Raw genomic sequence first — 19608 nt, forward strand, 5'->3', positions numbered from 1 at the left:
CTTCACTTAGTACCTCTTTTCACAAAACTTTGACACATGTCTGAGGACACCAGTCAAATGTATGCCCATGTGCTACAGTCCAAATCCAAATCTATGAGCTAACAATCTTCATCAAGCTCTGCTGTGTGCCAAACCCTATGCTACCTACAGGGGACAGGATGGTGAATAAGACATTCAGTTTTGGCCCTCAAAGAACACAGCAGGAAGGACAGACTCTGAATATGTAATCAGAACTTATTTAGCAGTCTTCAGAGGGCAAAGGAAGGCGTTTTATCCTTGTTTTCCACTTATTGTTAAATCCTTGTTTTGCACTTAACAATCTGCTTCGCTGACAAGGCTCATTGGAGGGAAAAGCATGGCTTTGATACAATGCAAATAAAATCAGGTGCCCTCTGAGATGTAACAACTATGTAGTATGTGTCACTACTGCTCCCCTTACGTTAGCATCACCAAGGAGGACTGTTACATCATCACAAATCCATCACTTCCAGGAAGACTTCCCCAATCCCCTCTCCCCTCCATCTGTCACCAGGAAGATTACCATAACTTACTAGGCATATTTCTACAGAGCTCATATTATTCTATTGTGCAATCTATATATGCTTCTTTCCTGGCCTGTTGCCTGACAGAGTACGAGTTGCTGCTTGAAGGCCAGACACCTCTTTTCCTTGCCATTGTACCCCTAGACTCTAAATACTATTCCTCTACTTAATAAGTGTTTGTTGAATTACTGAGTTTACACATGCTTTTTTCTTCCTGCTTTTTAAAAATAATTGATAAACTGGATAGGATTAAAATATGTAATTTAATCAACGTTGACATAAAACCATTACTGCAAATAAGATGGTGAATATATCCATCACTCCAAAAAGTTTTGTCATTTCCCTTGGAAATCCTTCCCTCCTGCCCACACCTGCCCTTCACCCTCCCATCCCCAAGCAATCTCTGAGCTCTTTTCTAACACCACACATCAGCCTGCATTTTTAAAATAGTTTTATGTACATGGAATCATATAGCATATTCTTCTTTTTAATATCATTGATATAATTCATACAACATGAAATGTATCCATTTAAAGTGCAAAATTCAATGGTTTTTTAATATATCTATAGACTTGTGCAACCATCACCACAATCTAAGTTTAAAATATTTTCATTCCCTCCCCCCAAAGAAATTCCATACCCATTATCAGCTGTTCTTATTTCTCCCCAGCCCCCTATCCATAAACTACTTTCTGTCTCTATAGACTGCTATTCTGGACATCTTATGTAAATTAAAATTATACAATATGTGGCTGCCTGTAACTAACTTCTTTCACATTGTACCATGTTATCAATACTTCATTTTTATTGTTGAATCATACTCCATTGTAATGGATTGCCTACATTTATTCACTCATTGGTTATTGGATATTAGATTTTTTTTCCTTTTTGGCTATTATGAATACTACCATTATAAACGTTCACGTTTAACTACATTTAAAATGTTGAGAAACTGCCGAACTATTTTCCAAAGTAGCTCTACCTTTTGACATTCCTACCAGCAGTGTGTGAGTGTCCCAGAATCTCTGCATCCTTATTCACACTTGTTATTACCTATCTTTTTGATTGGCATCCTAGTGAGTGTGAACTGTCCATTGTGAAGTGTCTCATTGATTTGCACTTCCATAATCGATCAGTGTTGAACCTCTTTCCCTGTGCTCAGTGGCCAGTTGTATATCTACTTTGGAGATTTGGCCATTCAAGTTTTTCAACTGGGTTGTCTGTCCTTTTGAGTTTCAAGAGTCCTTCATATATTTTGATATAGATTCCTTATCAGATATATGACTTGCAAATACTTCCTCACATCCAAGGGTGGTCTTCACTTCCTTTACCATATCATTTGCAGCACAAAAGCTTTTGGTTTTGATGTAGTTCAATTTATCTACTTTTTCTTTAGTATTCGTTTTTGACTGGCTTCTTTAAGCATGATTTTTTTTTCTTCTCTGTTATCGTGTCAGTAGTTCATTTTTTTAAAGGCAAATATTTGGAAATAATTAGATATTCACAGGAAGATTCAAACAGAGAAATTCCAGTTACCTTTCTCTGAGTTTCCCCATTACATTTCATATAACAAGAGCACAGTGTCAAAATCAGAAGATTGGCATTGCTATGAAGTATATGTATAGTTCTGTGTCATTTTATTACATGTGTAGATTTATGTAACTAGCACTAGAGAGAAGTATTCTACCACAAGAGACCTCCCTCATGCTGTCCCTTTATAGTCACACTTCCCCCTGGCAACCACAAGTTTTTCCCCCTCTATTATGCCATTTTAAGAATATAAAATAGATCATACAGTATGTAACCTTTTGAGATTGGTTGTTTCCACTCAGTAAACTTAAGGTCCATCCAGGTTGTAATTTTTAATTTTTTTTATTTGTTTTAATTATTTATATATGACAATAAAATGCATTTTTGCACTTTTGATGTATCATACATAGATGGGATATAATTTCTCATTTTTTTGAGAATACCTGTTGTAGAATCATGTTGGTCATGCAGAGTATATATATTATTAATTTATGTCTGTTTCTTTCTACTCTCCTTCCTATCCCACACTCCCACTTCCCCTCCCCCTTCACTTCCCTCTACCTAAGAATACCTTATACCTAAGAATCCCTATACTGAAGAATGGTGTTACCTAAGGTATCACTATCCCTGTACCTGCAATTCTTAGTGTTACTTAAGGTAACACTATTCTTCTCTAGTGCCCTCTCCCCATTGTGAATTAGCATCCACATATTAGAGAAAATATTCAGCCTTTGGTTTGGGGGGATTATTTCACTTAGCCAAAATATTCTCCAACTCCATGCATTTACTGGCAAATGTAATCCCTTTGCTTTTAATTGATGATGGCTATCCTGCTGTATGGATGCACCACTGTCATTTCTTTCAAATGATCTTATTCAGATTTAGCTGCCTATGGAAGGGAAAGAGAGAAGTTCATGAATCTAGAGGCAAGGGAAGAACTAAACACACCTGAAGAGAATTATAAATGAGGAAGGAAAGAGCACTACCAAGCTCTGGAAAGACACCAGGGAGTACTGTCAGTATGAAGAGAAGAAGCCAGACAGAAAGCAGAAATAGTGCAAAGCCTGAATAACGTAGATACCAGTTATTCTAAGCTCAGAATTACTTCATAAACAAAGGAGAGGCAAAGCACCAGCTCTCCCCATGCCAGTAATGTCACTGAGTATGCTCAGCATCCTCCTCCCAGGGACTAGGCCAGGCTGGTTGCCTTGTTCCCAGAGAGTCTGATCCTAACTCAACAAACCTTGGAAGGCAGACTTGCCTCGGCTGTTTTCTTATCTTCAATGAACCAGGGCTCATGGGCAAAGAGTAGAGGGGTCTCTTTATGGGATGCTTGCTAGAAAACTAATCTAACCCTGAGCTTTAAAAAGTAGTTACACCAAATCAATAATATAGTAAAAATAGCTCTGTTGGCCGTGATCGAGTGCCAGATAGCAGGTCCTAGACACCAACATGCTGGTCAGTCAAAAGCAGCGTTGTCATGGAATGTTCCATGGTTCAGACTGCTCCTGTGGCATTCTGAGGTTAAAGGTCTGCAGGAGGGCCAAATTCTAGAATGATGATGAGGATGATGTAATTTTATATTAAAAGTGTATAATTTTACTCTAAATTCACTTAATTTTATGAGGTTGGATACATGTTTCTCATGCATATGACATTTAATTTGTTAGTATCTCGATATCTGTATCAAGCCCTGTACCTGCAATTCTTAATACCTAACTAGTATTAATACCTAACTAGGAGAGAAGACATGTTAATTCAGGTATCACCCAAATGGATATTTGAGTGTGATATGGGGAGAAAGGGAGGGGTGTGTAATTTCACTGTCATGAGTTTGGGGGGAGGGGGGTGGAAAGCCAGACTGAATCTGGCCATGCAGAGGGTGTCTTGGATCCCTCTAAACATGGAATAGTTAAGTCCTTCCATTTGGGGAAAGGAAAAAGACTTCTCCCAACTACAAGGCAAAATGCAGATTTGGAGAAAAGATTTCTTTCATCCATGTGGTTTAAAGTTTTATATTGTATCATAGCAAGAGCTCTGGGTCCCATCCAAGGAAAAATAAGATTGAGTTCTCTAGTCCTTAACTAGAAATGACTATATGGAACTTAGGAAGGGCAGCAAAAGTTCCCTCCACTCCAGGTCTAAATTTTTAAGTTTTAAATTTTTAAGCCTAAATTTTTTTTTGGTCTAAAATATAAATAATCATAGTTCAAAGAGTTAAGAGGTCAAGACATTTAAAAAAAAAAAACATCAGTCCTTTGACCTTTCCTTTTCATGCAACTTGCAATTGTTTAGCTAATTGTTTTGGTATTTATCTCCCTGTTTGAATATCAGGCTCAAAGTGCTATGTCCTGATATTCTATTGGAGGCATTATCTTTGCCTGCTGAGAATTTAGCACTTTCCTCCTCTCCTCCATCATCCCACTCATTTCACACACCTTTTCTCATTACTCCACTCTCCTGGTAGAGCTGATGATTTGGGTTAGATCCACATCTGTGTTTATGTTCCAGTGTTCAGATGAGTGCTACCCACAGCTGAACCATGTACTTGCTTCTCTGCAGTGTTCTCTTTTACCTGTAGCTCTTAACGGTCTGTCTTTTCATTTGCTTAATTTTCTTACCATTCATTTGATTCCAAACTTTCCCACAGATAAATCTCTTAATGTATTAGAGCACATTGACCTATCAATTTCATTTTCTTAAAGCAGTCTTTCTTGGAGCCTTCTGAATCTGTTCCATTGCCAGTTGTGTGACTCTGTTCATTAGTAACCTTACTCAGGTCAGACTCCCTCATTCCTGCATCCCATGCCCCACCCCTTTCTTCTCCCAGTAGGTTACTGAGAAGGGGAAGAGGATCAGAGTTTTTGAGATGTAATATGTATGCTATTACAGTTTATGAATAGTTTGGCTAGGTATAGAATTCTAGACTGGAAATAATTCTTCTCAGATTTTGGAAATATTTCTCTACTCTTGAGAAGTGAAAACCATATCAAACATTTTTTTTTTTCCTCTCAAAAACTTTCTACAATGTTCTAACAATTATATAATGATATACATTTTGCTGTGGTTACATTTTCCTCTTTTGTGCTAAGCTTTCTTTTCATATTTTTATTGGTGCATTATAATTAAATATAATTTACATACATAAGTGGGGCTCTGTGTTGCATATTTGCATAGCATTGGGCTAATCTTTCAACGAACCCTTTCAATGTGAAAAAACGTATGTCCTACATTTCAAGCAAATTCTCATGGATTGTTTCTTTTATGATTTCTTCCCCTCTAGGCCTCCAATTTTCAGGTGTTGAACTCCTGGAATCATCTAATTCTCTCCTATTTTCTATATTTTGTGAGAGCTTTCTTCAACTGTTGTCTTCTATTCTTTTTACTGAGTTTTAATTTGTTCTCATGCCTTAATTTCCATGACCATTTTGTTCTGAATAGCATGAAATTCTGTTTCATAGGTATATCTTTTCTTACTTTCTTAGAGGATAAAAATGATAGAAAACTTAAAAATACATCTTATCCCTGCTTGGCTTCTGTTTCCTCACTTATTTGTCTGCCTTTCACATTAGAAATAAATAAAAATTCTTAGATGCCCACTTGGATTTAAGAATGGGGCTCTAGAAAACTGATTTAAGAGTTTTGCGTGATTGAGAGTTACCAACTGTGACAAATTACTGTAGAGTAACCTGGCTGGAGGTAGTGTTGAAGAACCAACAATGCAATTGACTTTGCGATTGTCCTTTTTGGACTGCTGAGTCCCCAGGGAAGACTTAATCTCCTGTCTGGAAAATGCTGGCAGTGCTCAGTGACCATGGGAGGAGAAGACATCTAGAGGTCTCCACATTCAGTGAATGAACTTTTTCTTAATCCCTGTTTTCATATAGTACCTCTGCTTCCACAGTGCCTGGTTTCTCCCATCCAGAGACCCCAAAACAAACTAGGGTTTTTGAGTGGAGGAGGGGCAGCTGCATAGATCAAGAAAGAGATCTGGGGGTCTAAGTGCCTCTTAAGTTTTCACCCAGCCCTCATTTTCTCAGAACTGCCTTCACTTTCCCTTCTGGAGGCACTTATTGACACTAGTGTTTGAGTTCTTTAAAGGTCTTGGAACAAATCAAATTATTTATTTCCCCTGTGTCACCTTAGGGTTCAGCTTGATTGAGTCTACCAAGCTGATCATTGATTTTCAGTTTTCATATTTTGTCCCCTCTGCAGTCTCCCCTCTCATTCTCTTTGTGGATTTGTACTCTGAGAAAACCTGCCCTTGCTGTGGCATTAGTGGAGTTTCAGGGGTGGCCAGATGTACTGGTGTGTGGTCCAGTCAGTCATGCCTAACAACAGTGGTATGAACAGTCTGCAAAGGCTTTTAGAATTTCTGCTTTGACCAAAGGTGGCCCATATGAAAGAAATAGTTTCAAAATCTTCAAAGTCAAGAGCTCAAGGCAATACCATAGTGATAAATAATACCTGCCTTGAGGTATGGTTGCTATCACTATCTAGCCAATAAAGAAACTAAAGTCCAAGATCAAAGGAACAGTACACACAGCATCACATTTGTATCCACTAACTCATCCCTCCTCAAACTTCAGTGTGGGCCAGAATCACCTTTTCAAAACAGTGTTTGGGCCTTACCTCCAGGGTATATGATTGAGGAGGTCTTGGGCGGGCCCTAGACAATTTACATTTCTAACAACATTCTCAGGTGATGCAGTTGCTGTTAGGAACTTAGAGAAACATGGCACAGGTTGAGTATCCTTTATGTCAAATGCTTGGGACCAGAAGTGTTTCAGATTTTGGAATCTTTTGGATTTTAGAATATTTGCATACATATACGGAGATATTTTGGGGATGGAACCCAAGTCAAAACCCAAAATTCATTTACGTTTCATATACACATAGCTGGAGATAAAATTATTAAAAATATTGAATAAAATTATGCCTCAAGGTTTCATGGTGTAGAACTTTGCACACATGACCTCAAGGATGCTCAAAAGATTCCAGGTTTTGTATCATTTTGAAATTTAATGGTGTGTGGTCCAGTTGGGATTAAGGATGGCCCAACCTGAACTAGGACTATCTTCTATTGATAATCCTTGTTTAATTTCAGAATGTCATGACACTGGATACAAATGTTGATTTTCATGGCCAAGGCTGTTTGGTTTTTTATAGGTTAGTTCTTCTGGAGTAAGGATAGATAGTTAAAAAGAAAAGAGCCATTTAGCTGGGCCTGGTGGTGCACACCTGTAATCCCAGCAACTCATGAGGCTGAGGTAGGAAGATCACAAGTTCAAGATCAGTGAGCAACTTAGCAAAACCCTGTCTCAAAATAAATGAGACTGTTGGGATGAACCCAACTACTATGCAGAACCATAAAGCTCTAATTAAAAGAAAGAAAAAGAAGTGGGAACAACAAAAAGGGGTAGGGAGATGGGGATGTGCTTTAGGGGTCGACTCCCCAGTTGGTGTGGGGGGATAGCTATTTATCTATTAGAAGACCATTTTCTAAAAATGGACAGCAACATGCCTTCTCTCCACCTCTTTCAACTCTACTCCTACCCTTGGCTACCCTGCTACCCCAAGATCTTATAGGTACCAACAGGAAAACTGAGGAAGTAGAACCCCTTTCCAGGCCCTGCTTTCAAAATGATAATGCCTGAAAATTCAGTATCCACCAAGATTATGCCTTACTGCTGCTTATTTAGATTTTCTTTTCCTTTTTTTTTTTTTTTTGGTGTGGCGCAAAACAAATAAAGGATTTTGTTGTATGAATTTCCCTTAAAATAAAAATCTTCAGTTTTGCAGTCCTCAACTCCCCATTAGCCAGTCTCGTGATTAGGATGAACTGCTCATTAAATTGTAGCTGCACTAGTTGCTGTGTCCGTGGAGAGGGACTTAATAACACACACAACATTGGCACTGGGAGCTCAGAGGCAGTCCAGAGACACTATCACTTCCAAGTCACTAATGAGGTACAAAAATAGGGTCTAAAAAGGCAGAGCAGGAGTTTAGAAGTTGAATTTTATGCTACATTAAGGGCAGCCTACATATCTCTACAGGTGAACTCAGCGATGTCTATACACAATATTATCTCTTGTTAAGAACATAAAGAAGGGATTTTTAGCATTATACCCTCTTGGATTTAAATTTCAGCTCAACAGCCCAGGACTATGTGGCCAGAGGCATATTCTTTTTCCCTCTCAGTCTGGCAAAGAGAAAAATACCTGCTCACTTCCCAAATTGGTGGCAGAATTAAATGAGATGGTGTGCCATGATTTGGCTGTCCTCCAAGGGCCCAGAGGTTAAAAGTCTGATAGAAACTTTAAGAGGTAGGACCTAGTGAGAGAGAGTTGGGTCATCGGGGGGTGTGACATCAGAACAGATGAATGCTGGGAGCCATTAGCCAAGTAGGTATGACAATTTCCTTGCCAGCGTACCCCATGTTGCTGACATGTTGCAGTGACATTGAATGTAAGTGACCTTGCTCAAGGACCAAGGCAGATTAGGGTGTTCCCGGTTTTAAGATAATCTTGTTTAGGGCGTTCCCAGTTTAGGTTCCAGGTTTAAGGTTTAAGATTATTCCTGCTGGGAATAGGGCGTATCCTGCTGCCTGAGTTCCCCTTGAGTTCTCACGGGATTTAGACAGTATATTTTGGAGATAGAAGCCCAGTGGAGGTGAATTTGGGAGAGAAGGTGGATTTGGGAAGAGAACGTGGATTTCCCCAGAACGTGACTGTAGACGGCTGGTGTGAGTTCGGGAATAAAGAGTTGCTGTTTGAATCTACAAGCTGTGTGGTGGCTCGTGATTGTGTGCCCAGCCAGACTGCGGCATTTGTGCCCAGCCAGACTGCGGCAGATGAAGGTATTTTTCATGGGACCCATTAGTAGTTCCTGTGGTGCTGGATCACAACCAGGACCCTGTACATGCTAGGCAAACACTCTCCCACTGAGTGACATCCAGCTGCCCTTAGGTAGTTCTTAAGAGATGGTTGTTATTAAAGGAGCAGGCCTGGCTCTGGCCTCTCTGCTTTCTGGTTCAAGATGTGACTACTTGTCCAGATACATGTTCTCATCACTGCCATCTGCCATCCACCATGAGGCCCTCACCAGAACAAGCCAGTGAGGGTGCTGTGCCTTTGAATCTCCAAACTGTGAGGTAAATATATCTCTTTTCTTCATAAGTATCCTGTGGTAGAGATTTCATGATAGTGATGGAAAAATGAAGGTCTCTATGACCAACTTAACATTCTGGGTACTTTCCACACAGAACCTTAATGTTATTTTATCTTTGAGTTAACAGTCCTGAAGTCAAATGTCAAGACAGTTGACACATGCCAGACAGCATTTTATTAAGACAGTAACCTGTAACACAGATTGCTTTTAGTTGCAAATATAGACCCCCCAATTTACCCATTTGGGTCCTGAAGAGAAATATTTAAGCCAAGCTCATCAAATATGGAGACCTTCCAATACATCTCTGAAAACCATAGATGTTAAGATTTTTTACACTTCAGCTAAAATACTGATCAGTGATTTTGATAAAACTCTTCACTGGAGGAAAGGCTGAAGAGCAAGTATAAACCCCGGGGAGAGGTACGCGAGGGAATAAGGCCTGGGAACCAGACTTAGTCTCTATTCCATTCCTTTCAGTCCAGTTGAGAGCAACACATCTAATTTTGTTAATGCAGTATTTTTGGACTTTGCTGTTGTTGCTTATTCTAACGTGATAATGATGGAGTGGGTGTAGAATCCTGTTTATATTGGCATGGTAACCGACAACTAACTTGGAAATTCTTACTTTCTATGACTTTATAATATCCACTGGACAAAAATGGGTAGTGAAATGGAAAGAAAATGAAATACCCACTCACTGTCATGCTAGCAAATCAATCCATAGAGGGTGGTGCCCAGGAGAAGGCAGAGTGTGTATTCTGGAGATATTTCTGGTTCCACTCCTGATCTCAGGATAATTTACCTTCTCTAAACTTCTTCACAAATAATGGGGTTTATAATTACTTTGTGGCTTTATTTTAAATAAGTGGAACAATATATATAAATATATTAATATTATATTATTATATAATAATAAATTATATAATAATTTATTATTATATAATAATAAATGCTCAGTAAATAACAATAGTTAAAAGGATGGTTACAGTCTAGAGACACAAATGCCTCTAGTTATTTCCTGGAAACATTACCTTGCTGACTTAATCGGATAGCTGTTTTAATTCATCAAACATTTATTGAATATCCAGATATGTCATGTGCTATGCTAGGAAGCAATATGGTATTGAGAAAATATTCTTGTAAGTGCCTCAGTTCCCTCATCCATGAGAGGGGAAGGATAATCCTCACCTCTCAGAGTAATGGGAAGATTTCATGCATTAGTGTGACAAGTGCAAACATGATGGTGGCATGAGGCAGATCCACAGTGAATCTTGGTTTTCACTTCTGAACCATCCAGTGTTCATTTCTGTCCATCAACCACACAAGGACTCAGGTCCTCTCATCTCCCCTGTTGGGGACTGGTACACCCAAGTGGTTTATGCTGGCCTGTGCTTTTCCTTAAATAGAAGGCTTTCTGGGGTGCAGAAATTGTGGAGTCATTTCAGGGGCATCTTCCGCTGTATTCAGGAGGCATACAATAAATGCTGTTGACAAACTCTTAAAGGGATTATCTCAGAGAGGTGAGTCTGCTTATGTTCAGTTAGACAAGGGCTTCTTAAAGTACTGTCTTAGGCCAGTAGCATTATATCATCTAGGCCTTTGGTAGAAATGCAAATTTCCATTCCTACCGCAGACCTCCCAGACCAGAATCTCTGAGAGGAGGCTCAGGAATTTGTGTGTTTTTTTCTATCCTTCAGGTGACTTTGAGAAGCACCATTTTATGTCACATTGATCCTCAATGTTTCCCTAATGAATTTAAGTATGATGTTCCTTCCATTCCAGACTGATGGTCAGAGAGGAGAAAGATACTGGGTCATACTGAGGATGCAGAAAGAGGCTCTGAAGTGACTAACCTTTACTCCATTGGAAGGAACAAAGGCAATGAACATGGGGAGGGGGAGAAAGCCATGCCACAGGTTAGCAACACCTCCATGCATGGGATGCTGAGATGGAGATGACTATTCTCAGTTCTGAAATGCCAGCTAGCTCTATCCCCCCATTTCTCCTTGTCCTGATCAGTCACTGCCTTGGGCACAGAAAGTAGCCTCCCAAAATGGAGAATATAAAAATGCATCTACTTTCCCCTATTTTATGACAAGCCTGAAAACTTTTCATTTAATATTCTGCTAAGAATAGCACAAATTCCTATACGACATTCAAACTCAGCCGTGTTGGGGAATGTCACTTAACAAGCACAATTCTTACAGGGGAGATATAAGGTTATTTTCAGCTACTTCTCATCTAACGAATAAAACAACAGCTCCCACTTCACCGTAACCCATTAACAATGCAGTCTGCACCACCTCATTTCAGCCAGCATTTTAATAGCACCACAGATAAAAAGCACAGCCATTTCCAGAGGCAATTACTTCTGCAAGTGAATCAAAAAGGTCAGACACAGGTTGCAAAGGTCTTCAGATAATTTGTTACTTTTGCTTATTTTGAGTTTGCCGAGTTCTTAACTGCAACAAGGCAACCTGCAGCGCAAGTGACAAAAGATAGATGGATTGGCTTGCAGGTGCACAAACCCAGGGTCTGCTTCACTTCTTGTAGAGAACCCGAGGTTTATATTTCACCAACATGAGTCATCAAAGAGAATCAAATTAACAAAGCCGTTTAAAATAACAATTTTTAAAGCCATTGGAACAAGCATGGTAACCTCAACTCAGCTCATTTTCCAATCATTAGTTATGTCTAAGTTCTAAGCTCTCACAAAACTCGAACTTTTCCTTCAACATCTGAAAGTATAAATGGGAAACTTTTGATAAGCCACTATCATCAAGACCGACTAAACTGGAACATCAAGATGATTGGGCAGAGAATAGCTTTTAAAGAAATGCCTCTTCCAATGATAATGGGAAGAAATTAAAATCACTTTGCCAATTCACAACTCTAATCTCAGTCCCTCTAGCCTTTGTTGATTTTCCTCAGTGAATAAATCAGCCTCTTCATTTTTCAAAGGCAGAATTGGGGCCATTTAGTTGCTAAGTGACACTGTAGGTCTGAAGGCCTCTCTCCTTGTTGCCTCCAAAATAATCATTACCCAGAAAGATAGATTCCCTAAACTTTCTATCACATAAGATGCCAAGAAGTAGAGGTCTATCAATCCTTTGTACCTGACAAAGCTCTTCCTGCATGAATCAGTGGTCCTAATCAGAGTTCTGCTGCTGAGTAGCTCTAGGCAAGTGACTGCACCCTTTGGCCTATAAGAAGTTCAAATATTTGTACAGTGAATGAATGAATCATGACAACATTAACAACTAATGTTTACGTAACTCTTATGCAGGAGTCATTGTTGTGACCACTTTGCATACACGATGTATATCAATGGTAGTTACTCTATCTCCATTTTACTGGTATTCTGACTCATGAATGTTTAAGTCACTTCCTCAAAGTCACACAGTCAGTGAGAAACAGATGAAACTTTCACACTCAGGCAAGCTGGCTTGGAAACTACTCAACCACTGCACCAAACACCTCTTGAAACTCTAAACACTCATGCCAACTGTGTGCCAGATACTATTCTAGCGCTTCATATACACCAAATGGTTTAAATCTCCTAGCTACCTTAAGAGATAGGGACTGTCACTAGCCTCATCTGGAGATGGGACACAAGAGAAGTAGCTTGGCCAAGGTCACATAGCTAGATAGCCTAGAGCTGGATACAAACTCAGAAAGTCCAGATATGAAGTCCATGCCCTCTACCTTTCCATGGGGATTCTCAGCCTTAGCACCATAGACATTTGGAATCGGGTAACTCTGTTGTGGGGTACTTTACTGCACATTACAGAATGTTTAACAGCCTCCCTGGCCTTCACCACTACATGCCAGTAGCACATCCCAGATGAGAGATGAAAAGTCTCCAGACGTTACCATATATCCTATAAAAGGCAAATCAGCTCCCAGTTGAGAACATGGCTCTATGCACTGCTCATTTTCCTCAAACCTGTCCAATGTGGAAGTTGGACAAAAAGTACAACTCCTTGGAATCTAAAGTTCTTTTGAGCTCCAATATGACTGTGATCATAAATTATGCTTATTGAATGAGAAAGAAAATTTTATAGATATGATATTAGACCAGGTCTATTCATTATGATAAAAACTTGAACTTTTTCATCTTCCTGGAGACAATTTCTAATCTAATGGTGAAGCCCATTACTGACATTGAGGACTTCTTATAAGCACACTTATCTGTACATCACAAATATTTGATCAGGTGGGAAATAATTCTCTCACCATTACCCACAGCATGAGTCTCTGCCATTTCCTGTCCACCAAATCCAGCACATCATGTAAACCCGCTTATTACTCCAGCTCTGATACCTATTTGCTGTGTAACTTTGGGCAAAGTATTCAGCCTCCCTCAACTTTGCTTTCTCAACTGTAAGCATGGGGTAATACCATCTGCCTCACAGGATTTTAGTAAGGATTAAATGTGATTTTATATATATGTATATATATAAAATAAATGTGATGAGATAGATATATAATTATTTCAGTAGTATATGCTCAACACATGTCAGTTTCTTGCTGTTATCATTCCTGATTCATCTCAAAACATAATTCTTCCTGAAGTTTCCAGGACCATCCCACCTCACATCTGTACTCTGTTCCCCCCGGGTGGCTCCTATGTGATGAACAATAGGATACCAAATGGGACCCTACCTGGTACCTAGGACTACGATGGCCATGATGATCAGCCAGTGACATATAGAATCACTGGGAAGGCACTTTTTAAAATTACATTTTTAGGGTGGGAAGAGGATAAGCAAGAAGATTTTCTTCAAATTCCCCAGGATTCTCACAGGCATCATAACCTCATCCCCACCTGTCAGCCTCACATTTGGTCTTCGAATAATCCACTGAGTACCTGATTTTGAATAACTCTGGCTATTTTCAAATGTTTTAAAATGTGTAAGGTGTCACATGTGATGTTCTATGAAACAGATTCCAGACTTAGCCACAGGAGTGCTCAATGCTAATTGGGTAGTGATGATTGAAAAAAAAATGTATATAAGAGAAAAAGTAATTGATTGAGGAAATTAGCATCTAAGTTATGGAGGAACTTTTTCCTCGTTGAGAGGAAATAATCATAGACTAGATTCTGATTTTACAGAGACTAGGAAAAGATCATGGTCTTTAGTTTTTCTCTTTTTCTTCGTTGAAAGAGAAAAAGATTAAAGAACAATGTGTAGAGAAAAGGGTAATTTTAGGCCTTCAAGATAGAAAGGTCATTATTTTCCAAGGAAGAGAGATGGCTAGGGAGAGCTGGCCGAGAGTCAGGAGGGAGGAAGGAAGGGGCCATCACAGGGTCTGAACAGGCAGGAAGTGTCTGCCATGACACCCTGGAGAGGTTTCCTGCCCTGAATCACTGGGAATGCAAAGCAATCAAGGTTATCCTGGGAGTAGAGGGAAAAATGAAAAGCTAGGCAGTAACTGGGGGGAAAAAAGAAAAACCAAAGTCTAACTTGTATTTAGCTGCTAGATAAGGTATTTACACACCATGATAAATGTCAAAAAATATCAATCAGAAATCACTGAATGGTACCTGCTTGTAATCCCAGCAACTCAGGAGGCTGAGGTAGGAGGATCGAGAGGTCAAAGCCAGCCTCAGCAACTTAGTGAGACCTGTCTCTAAATAAAACACACACACAGAGACCAAAAAAAAGGGGGGGGGGCTGGGGATGTGGCTTAGTGGTTGAGTGCCCACTGAGATTGAGTGCCCACTGGATTCAACTCAGTGGTTGAGTGCCCAACTCAGTGGTTGAGTGCCCACTGGATTCAACTCCAAGTACAAAAAAATAAAGAAAAAAAAGAAAGAAGGCCTGAATGGTCAATTCCTCCAGGTTTTTTCATTCAGTTTTACCACAGCATCACCACAGAGCAGTTTACTCAGTGGTAGCTACCAAGGACGATAGGAAGAGTGAGAATGTAGGAAAAAATAGCACAGGAAAGGTCCTATGCCCCTGAGCTCCATTCTTCCCATTCCACCCCTGCTGCTCCCTCTAGATTTGAAAGTCACTCCCTCTCAAAGGTCCACATAGCTTCCCAGGCTCTTGCCCTCCTTCAGAACCTCCCCAACCCTCCCAATCCTGCCTCTACACCATGGTAGACATCATCCAAAACACTTATAGTCATATCCTTTCCCGTTTCAAACTTCAGAAGTTCCCCCAAAGAACTGTTCTCCTAGCCACGGCACCCAACCATATGGCGCCAACCTATCTTTGGACTGTAGCCTTCAACTACCCACTCTCCCTCATGCACTGGTTCTTACAAGCGATGTGGTTGGTTCTGCCTGCTTTGCACACTGACTTTATTCATGTCCTTTCCGCATCAAACCTTCATCTGTCCATTCTTACCTGCTGGAACTTGAACCCACCCTCCCTCAAGACTGAGCTCAAATGCCATTGAGTCTCTGCCTGTCTCCACGTACCCAACACAAGCTCTCCTCCAGGCTCCCAAAGAGCTTTGATTTTACTTCTGTTTTAATGTTTGTCACATGATACTTGAACTGTTATGTGCAAGCATGCCTAGATCCCCCTTCCAGAAGGGAAAGCAGGCTTCTCCAGGATGGGAATGGGAGGTACCTCTCACCTCTGTTGCTCCTCCATGCCTGGCACACAGTAAACTCTCAAGACATTACTGATGGCCTGAATTCCACTCCCTGTACAACCCAGTGATCTCTTGACCTCCATGGGGTCTCTGAGACCTCTACAGGGTGTTCATGAAGTCAAAACTATTTTCTCTACATGAGCTGCTCCTGGCACAGCTCAGGGCTGCTGCCTGTGCCTGTGGTCACTTCTGGCGACCTCAGAAAACATGATAAAGTAAAAAAATGGGAACTAGGCAGCAGTTACTTGAAGAGAGTGCAGTGATTTTGTAAGTGGTAATGCACATGAAGAGCTGCCAGGATGACAAGGGGGAAAAATCACCCCAAATTTGAAAGTCAATAGGTCAGTGAAATTTTCCACAAAGGAGAGCTGATTCCAAGTTGTGTATAAAATTGCTCCTTGATCAAGTAAGTGGCACACTGAGAGGCCCAAGAGCCTTCCTGAGTAGCCAGTAGAACTCGGCTGTGGTTACTTTCCCTCGGAGCCCATGCTGCATAAGAGTCCCAACCACAATGGGCACTCTCCTTGCATTTCTCTTATGGCACACCTCCACCTATTTGGATCCCTTTCTTGCTTAGAACCTTCCAAACTCTTACTGGAGAACAGGATCCAAAGGCCTTAATAAAATTAAAAAAAAAAGCAAACATTTATGGAATGCTTTATGCCAAATATCATGTCAAAAAATTGACAGAGATTATTTCAGTTCTCATAGATGGTATTATCATGCCTATTGTAACTATTTACAAACTAAGATACAGAGAGGTTCAATAACTTGCCCCGAATCACACGGCAACAAAGTGGTAGAGCCAAGATTTGGCAGTCTGAGGCCCAAATGCTTTATCATGGTGCTGGTCCTTCTCTATGTCAGGCACCAGCCTCATCTTTCACTCCTGTCCCATCTCCTGTCCTCACTGAAGTCCTGATGATCTGTGCACAGTGCTCCAGTGGGCCCAGTTCTCTCATTCAGGTTTCTTAACCTTGATATCAACACAGCCAGTATCCTAGTGAATGTGACCCCCTTAAATCGGGGTCTTAAATTGGTCTCAGGACTTGTTTCCACTTTTAAAAGACTGAGAACCACAAAGAGCTGTTGTTTGTGTGGATTGTAGCAATTGATATTTATGATACTAGAAATTAAACCTGGGAAACTTTTAAAATATTTCTTTGTTCATGTAAAAATAAAAATGTACTCCTTGCATATTAATGTAGATACTTTTGAAATCAAGAGCATCATCCCAAAGGGAAACTAATTAGTAAGAAGAATGTTATTGCTTTATATCTGGCCAAATCATTTTAAAGTCTAACTTAATGGATGGCAACTTCATTCTTACACCTGCTTCTGTGCTTAATCTGATATGTCATTTGCGCTGAAGAAGGAAATCCTGCTTTATAGAGACATGTGATTTGGGAAAAGGAAGAGTATTTTAATAGCTTTTTCAGGTAATTGAGAACAACCTTCTTTGATATTATCTTAAATTTAACAAGAGAGTATGAGAGATTGTCTCTTATGGCTTAGTTTCCAGGGTAGAATCTGAAACTAATTCATTGGTCGGTCTCACACTGAGTAGCTCTTGAACTCAGCATGATTTTATAACAAACATTAATCCTTAGGAAAACACAGATTTATTGGCTCTTACAGATCTCCCAAATGTCCATACATTTCATTAAACCATATATATTTTAAAAATCACATTCACTTATCACCATCAAGCTCATGAAAACAGTCTATAGCCTCGGAAACTGCCAACACCACAGTAGCAAAGACCTGTTTTCCATAAGGCATTTTGCTTAAAAGCCTTAATTTTATCATTAGTAACAAATACTGTCAGTCATTTTCCTTGAAGTGATGGGCTTTATTTTCAAGAAAATGTTCTACCAAATACTGGAGTCTGGATTACAGTAGCTCATCTGTCAATCTTTCAGGTAAAAACAGTGTCCAGGAAAATAACATGAATTCATCTTGGAATTCAATTGCACAAAGGCTTTTCCTTCAAACAACTATAGTATTTCAGTGAACAAAAGTGCTTGATGTATCTTTCTCATTTTTGTCACACTAAATATTAATATATTTTTTATTAATAAATTATTAATTTCAACTCAAGGGTTGAAATTAATAATTTAAGTGACCTGGCCCTTTTTTTTTTGGTAGAGAGGAATAGTGACACTAGTACAATTCAGAGCTACCTGATTTGTGCCGTCAATCATTTTACACCATCAATTTTGTGCAAACATCAACACAGTGTAACAGGCAAGTAATACCTTAGTATTATTATGAGAAGAGGCTCGACTTCATGGTCTCCCTGTAAAGGTCCCGGAGACCCCATGGATCTGCAAACCTTTGAGAACTAGCCCCCAACCCCACCACACACATTTTTGGAGCCAAACAAACGTCACTTCCCTGAGGACGTTTACTGCTTCCTCTTCAGTGCTGCCACTGCATCCTGTGCAAACTTTTCCCTTTGATTATAGATAATTACAGCATCCTTTCTCCTACAAATAGCAGTTCATTTAGGGCAGAAACCATGTCCTGTTTTATTTGTGAGTCCCCAGACTTTAACAGTGCCAGACCCAAGGTAAGCGCTTGATAACTATTGGTTGAATGAATAGCTTCTATAGAAGTCTGCACTTTCTAAATGAGATCACAGTCATATGTCCCCAACACACTCACACACACTCTTCCACAATCTAATCATTTCTCCTTCAAGAAGCCTGAATTCCCTTCCCCTTTAATCTGGTAGGTCTTTGAGACTTTATCAACCAATGGGCCATGATTAAAAAAGATGTGTGACTTCTGAGATTAGGTTCCTAAAGAGCCATGCACTTCTTCCTTGATCTCTTGGGACACTCACACTTGGAACCCAGCCCTCATACATTCGACAAGTCCAGGCAGCCCATGAAGAGGCGTACATGGCAAGAAACCTGGGTCCCTGGGTCATGTACCAGCTAAGTTACCAGCTTACATTCACAGATCACATTGTCACAGCAGGTCCCCACAGGCAAGCACCATGGCTTTGTGTCCCTGGTGCAATCAGTCAGGCTCTGTGGTCTGTGCCCTGAGAATAGTATTTTTCGTCAATCCAACCTTGATTAGATAAATTAGCAAGCAAGAAGCAAGCTCGGGTATACATGATGTTCATGCAGAGTGTACATAGAGTTGTTTAATATGAGCAATTGTGATTTCATTTGTAACTGCTTAATTATGATCAGGGAAGACAAAAGTACAAGTGTGAAAGGAATTCTATTAATCACTCGAGTGTCCCCTTCAATAAAAAGAAAGTGCAGGGTTCACATTCTTTACTGAAAGTGTTTACTTCAATATGAATTTATGTCTGTTGAGTCTGATAAAAAATGGAGTTCGTATTTTATTCATCTTTTTAAGGTTTTCTAACGTTCACTTATATTTTGACAAAAGTATTTGTCCAAAATGGATTGAAAATTTTTTAAAAGATCAAAAACCAGTTCTTCACCACAGCTCATTTGATCAGCACTGAACTAGAGGACTGGGAAGGAACCATAGACTAATAATGTCACTTTTTATTTGTGGATGACTCCCAGACCCATCGGCAGCAGGTGGGCTCAGAGCTGCTTTCTCCTTGCAACAGTGGGTTTGTGGGGATCCGTCTATACCCATTCTCCTCTCCTGTCCCTGCACCCTTGACTTAACACAAGATGGCTCCCTGCAGAGTTAGTAACGCCACCCATAAAGAATAAAGTGAAAAGAGTAGAAATGGAACCCCATGTCAGTCTAGTGCCTA

The 19608-nt window shown here is 39.9% G+C and overlaps 1 protein-coding gene across 3 annotated transcripts in view; it reads right to left on the reverse strand.

Annotated features, from left to right (window-relative positions):
* Nucleotides 1-19608, reverse strand: part of Kcnh1 (potassium voltage-gated channel subfamily H member 1) — a 376450-nt gene that overhangs the window by 125194 nt on the left and 231648 nt on the right. The gene's annotated exons all lie outside the window — the stretch shown is intronic.

This window comes from Marmota monax, unplaced genomic scaffold (assembly GCF_021218885.2).
Source record: "Marmota monax isolate L192 unplaced genomic scaffold, Marmota_monax_Labrador192_F-V1.1 WCK01_AAM20220418_F8-fsc00105, whole genome shotgun sequence".
Lineage (NCBI taxonomy): Eukaryota > Metazoa > Chordata > Mammalia > Rodentia > Sciuridae > Marmota > Marmota monax.